The sequence below is a fragment of the Acipenser ruthenus genome, chromosome 5, assembly GCF_902713425.1.
Source record: "Acipenser ruthenus chromosome 5, fAciRut3.2 maternal haplotype, whole genome shotgun sequence".
In the NCBI taxonomy this organism is placed as follows: Eukaryota; Metazoa; Chordata; class Actinopteri; order Acipenseriformes; family Acipenseridae; genus Acipenser; species Acipenser ruthenus.
The window spans coordinates 84,343,345-84,349,344 of NC_081193.1; positions in this window are offsets into that span (position 1 = coordinate 84,343,345).

Consider the following 6,000-nt stretch of genomic DNA (forward strand, 5'->3'; position numbering starts at 1 on the left):
GTTGCACTAAAACCAGAGCTGCTCTTTCAACTGAGTAATCCAGTTGTATTTTACATTCTTTGATAAGCCCGTGTTTAAGTGCTTGTAGGCTAGCTGCAATACACTGGTAGACCAGATCAGCCCAAGTGTCTTTAGTAAGTACCAAGGAGGCCACCTAGAAAAGAATACAGGATTACCAGCAAAACTGAAGTGCCACATCACCTTTCTTCTAATAGGACAGTTTTGCCCAATCTAGCCTAGGTGATTGCATTTATATATACCAGGCAACTTGAACAGAGAAGCAGCTTGTGAACCAACCATCTAAAAAAAAAAAAAAACTTCTCAGAATAATTGGAAACATAATAAAAAAAAAAAAGTAAGAGGGCATTTGGTACTACACAATTTTGTCTCGTCAACGTTATTTCCATGCCAAGGATAATAACGCTACCAAGTACCTCCAATGATTGTTTAAAGTTTAGTGTGTTGCTTTCTACTATTTTAGTCTTACATACCTGTCAACACAAAGTTTTCAAAATAAGGGAGCTTTGGTAAACTGAAATCTTAGTGGCCTGAATTGAAGTGAATACTTACATAAGACAAAGGCATGTAGCTATTCCACTGTATTACTTGGTAAATTGATATACTGCGATACGGTGCTCCTTCCAATACTTTGTAAACAGGCCCACTGTAGTTGATCTAGTACAGCAATACATACACATTTGGCGTTACTATCATCACACAACAAACCTAATGGCTGAGTTTGGTGCTACACATTGGCCTTGTCATTAAAGGACAAGCTATGGCATCTACTTTATAACAAGGAAAAAACCCTCTAAATTCAATAAGTCCATGTGACAGAGAAAGAATGAATCTGAGTTACAAATCTCCCTCCCGACCTATGAGGGTGCTGTGTAAAGGGAACAGTGTGCCCCAGACTGGATGGTTTGGCAATTCATTCTAGGGGAAGGTGGAAGTCGGCCATCCAGAAAGGGGATGGAGTCACAGTACACCAAGTCATCGCCCCAGATGAGAAGCGATGTGGCGATCGCGCATTGGAGGAAAACGATTGCACTCGCTAACCAAGAGGGCGTGGGATCACTTCTACACCTGCGCACTGCAAACCACTTTGCCACAGTCCATCATAAAAATAGGAATTTAAAAAAGCCAAAATACACAACAACGTGGAATCGCAACGTTATTCATTACATATGTGGTGGATTAATAATACCACTATCATTGTCAACTGTCTTCTATTTTAAATGAATACGCTACTACTGTATATAAACACATGCTATCAACTTAAATTTCTAAAGCAATGCATTAAATAGTGAAACACATTTCACTATTTGTGTGACTTTTAGACGTTCCTGCAGAATACCTTGCAATGTGTGAGTCTAGGAACATGTCTACTACAGATTTGCTGAACTCGTCACAACATGTAAAGGTCTCTGCACATGTAACTTTCTTGATCTCCGTTTTTCCTTTGGCAATGAAAGATGTTATTGAAGGTTTTCTGAGCGTCGCTGGCTTTTTGGTGCTTTTTGTGATCTCTTGTGCTTGCCACAAACATCATTCTTGCTTGCCATTATCCTACCATTAAAATCGGTCTTGCATAGTTTATAGAAAGTATGCCTTTTTCCAACCTTGCTTAGGATTATGTGAGAATATGTTGTTGCCCAAGAAGCTTGAAATTTGCATCAATATTATTGTTTGTTTTTTTTTACCAAGAGGGCTTATTGCACGCAAAGCCATCGTAGATGGTCAAGTATGTGAGCTTGCCTAGCACGCTAAATGCATGCCTGCCACAGGGCTCCCCTTGGTCCCAAACCCTACTATGTACAGTAACCACAGACTGTACATGACTTTTGCAGAAATTAAAGGTTTGCTGACATAAAGGGTTTTAACAGTAGAATTTTTAGCAAAATACGGGAGAAAATCTGTCCAGAAGTGTCCAAAAAACGGGAGATTCCTGGTAAATAAAGGAGAGTTGGCAGGTTTGGGCTTAGACAAGCTATTTAACTGAACTTTTTATGACAGCCAGTCGAGTAAGCCTCTCCATCACCACCTAGTGATGGGCTTGAGGAAGTACATGGACACAAAACTGTATCCCTTCTATCCTGCTCTTACTCAAATTCTTTAAAGACCTTGACAGCGCGCCACTGTTTCCAACTGGATGTCTGTCAATTAATTAACCTGATTTATTATTATTATTATTATTATTATTATTATTATTATTATTATTATTATTATTATTATTATTGTAGGGTTGTTATTTTTGTTTAAAACAAATCATGATACTTTATATTTAAAAACCCATGACACACAAGATGTATTATTCTCCAAAAGCTTTAGTTACTTATAAACTGAGATATCATACCTCTCCCCCTGAATTCATGTTGGAGAGGTGACTTTATTGGGAGCTGATGGAAAAATAGCTCTTTAAAATTACATTTGAATGTCAGTGTAGAATTAAAGCAGGCTTGTTTCTCTGTAAAACTCAATCTCACATTGTTTCAGCTGCACTATAGAAAGGTCAAGGATCTACAAAGTTATTGTTTGTTATGACTGACATTTCTTCACCCCACTTCATAGCTTTACTTTAACATTTAGTACATGGATTCTGTTCATGTCTGCTTGTTTGAGTAAATAGCCGCTTCTTGGGTCCATCACACTAGACATCAGCTAAATTCCTTCTTTTCCATTCCTAAAATGGTCTGTTGCAAATAGAAACAAACTAATTTCAAATCCCATTTCAACCCAGCACATAGAAACATTTAGACAGTTTATACAGTATACTTAGATATTACTCAGACTACTATTACAATACATAACTAACACTATAACACTGTGTGTATGTGCGTTTCCTCCCCAGGACAGTGTGTAAATACATCTGACAGCTAGACTAGTCTAAAGGTAAGAGGAAATGCAAACAGTTTGGAAGTAAATGGAACCAGGCTAGCAGAGTTCAGTTTGCTATGGAAACTGAAATTTGTCCTCTATAATACTATTTGGTGAAACGAGTTGGATGCTTTGTGTCTATGTAAAGAGAATACATACAAATGAGGAGAGCCAGAAAAGTTAGCATTTTTAGAAAGGCATATTTAGTTCTGAAAGAGGGTCGTCTTTCATGTAGGAGGAGGGGAAATATTTTTCTTAGCTCAAACTTTAACACAGATATTGAGGGAAAACAGCTCATCCAGGAAAGAACATTCCCTAAAACCAGATTTCTGTGACACCTTGGGGGTACACAATACCGTGGGAGATAAAACACAGAACCGGAAAAAAGGCTGACAGTGTATATGGGGTAGACCACCTGATGAGGTTCAGTAGTTTATAAATACCAAGGTAATCGAAGCACAGCTATTTTCAACACCTCTCTAACAGCATGGTTACATTGAAGAATTAACATGTGACCAAAATTGGAAATGTCATAGATTTACCCACATCTTCTCTGAGTAAATAAACAAATATTAAAACACATTCAAACTGCAGTGAAATCTGAATTAACTGGTTAATTAACACAGACAGATTGTACTGTAATTAGCATAAGAACTTCTGACATTTTTGATTAATTGTTCAATTTCAATTGAAGGAACATATTTATCCTTAAACGGAGGGGAAATATTTGTGTTTCTTGCGCAACCCAAATCAGTGGAAAGCAAGAACCAAGCAAACAGATGAATTTATGAGTCATTTATGAGTTTTGGGAAAGAATACAACTTTAGAACTTTTCACATGGCTGAAAATGTGGTGAGGTAATTTTGGAAGATGAATGTTTGGAAAGAAAGTAATGTATTAATTAGACAATGAAAAATGAGAAGGCATTATATTTTTTTAGGACACTGTGATTGATCATTACAATAAGAATATATATGGTATCTTGACCTACTTTCATGTAGTCTTGCACTTCCCAGGGATGTAGCCAGCAGTGTGGAGGTCTTTAAAAAAAAAAAACTGTACCCTTTCATACAAAAGAAAATATCTTAGTCAGAATAATGACCAATTAATGTGGGAGAGGTACGTACAAAAACACTTTCAGCTGTGAAAAAAAAGCAGATTTCAATCCTATGCAACAAATTGCATCTACCCCATGCAGTCAATGGGGAGAAACTAAATTCGTTTTTTAAGCATTGATCCATTTAAATGTCTCATTTTTATACATGGTAATAGCCAATATATAATTCTGATTTCCCTGATAAGCATTGGAACAGTTGGGAATCTGAAGACATATGTACTGGTTTAAAATCCAAGATAAGGTTTACAGCATTGAAAAAATATGAGATTATGAAATCTGACATGATTTTTTTTTTTTTATTTTATTCTTGGTGATGCAAAACTTGTGACCATAGCTGCAGTTTCCAAAATAAATAACTGTGTTGAATTCATCAAAGCAGACTTTGAAAACAGTCTTTAATAATTTATAGATTAAAATGCTATGGGCAAGAGGCTTTTTGTTAGCATTGGCTTCAGCTTTTTGTATTTTCCAAATGAAGTAAAATATGACCTGTCAGCCAGTCTCCAACAAAAAGTTCATAAGTCAAATTTACTATTGTAACTTATTTCGGACCTTCGGCTCTCTTATTTTTAGAAGAAAAAAAAGTGTACTTTAATTCTAGTGTAGAGCAGGAGGATTGCATTTGATGTGAAACCAAAACAAGAGATAAAGGGATGACCTTGTCAGTCAGAGGTCTAACAAAAAGTTCAAGGCTAAAAGCTTGGTTGCTATTCTTAGCAGTTTTGCGAGATTGCTTTCTATTTTTAGGATGTGTTGTGTGATACACTGCCATTACAGATTCTGTCCTGTCTCCTGTCGATGAGATGGGATGAGGTTAAAATCACAAAAAAGGTTAAGATGTTCGCTTGCGGTGTGCTGGGTTGCTGGGTCGTGCCCAGCCTCCGTCCTGTTATATACGCAAGTACTGTCCAGTTAGTGACTTCACATTGATTCAAAGAAGAGTGGAGAGGCTGGCCATTGTTTTTGACAGCCGTCAATGGTGTCAGTTATTATACCCATTGGCGCACGCACCCGTACACATGTTACATACTGTGCGTACCATTAATTTAAGTCAGGATTTCAAATTGGTTTATTTGTACCTTTTATTGTAGTTGTGGATTATTTGGCTGCTGTCAGTGTAGTTGCTGTTCTGCCTCGATGGCAGCGCGCTGTGTTTGTTCATTTTTAGAAAGGGAAACGGTGATGCAATTTGATTGCAGTTTTCTAATGTGACAGTGCAGGTGCAGTGAAACTCAGGAAAGAACAGAAATGCAGCACTCTGATTGGCTGAAACACTTTGCAGCATGTTGATACAGAGTTGTTATCGGCCTAAGATGGGATGTTGGTCTGGTTCAGTTTTGTGTACCATGTGAAATATTTCTGGGGACATTCCTGATTATACCCTCATTATTAATTCTTGTAATTTGTCTATTATGATATACTTGTCATTTGTGTATTATGGTATTTATATACAGTACTGTGCAAAAGTTTTAGGCAGTGTGAAAAAATGCTGTAAAGTAAGAATGCTTTCAAAAATAGACATGTTAATAGTTTATATTTATCAATTAACAAAATGCAAAGTGAGTGAATAGAAGAAAAATCTACATCAAATCAATATTTGGTGTGACCACCCTTTGCCTTCAAAACAGCATCAATTCTTCTAGGTACACTTGCACACAGTTTTTGAAGGAACTCGGCAGGTAGGTTGGCCCAAACATCTTGGAGAACTAACCACAGTTCTTCTGTGGATTTAGGCAGCCTGAGTTGCTTCTCTCTCTTCATGTAATCCCAGACAGACTCGATGATGTTGAGATCAGGGCTCTGTGGGGGCCATACCATCACTTCCAGGACTCCTTGTTCTTCTTTACGCTGAAGATAGTTCTTAATGACTTTCGCTGTATGTTTGGGGTCGTTGTCATGCTGCAGAATAAATTTGGGGCCAATCAGATGCCTCCCTGATGGCATTGCATGATGGATAAGTATCTGCCTGTACTTCTCAGCATTGAGGAGACCATTAATTCTGACCA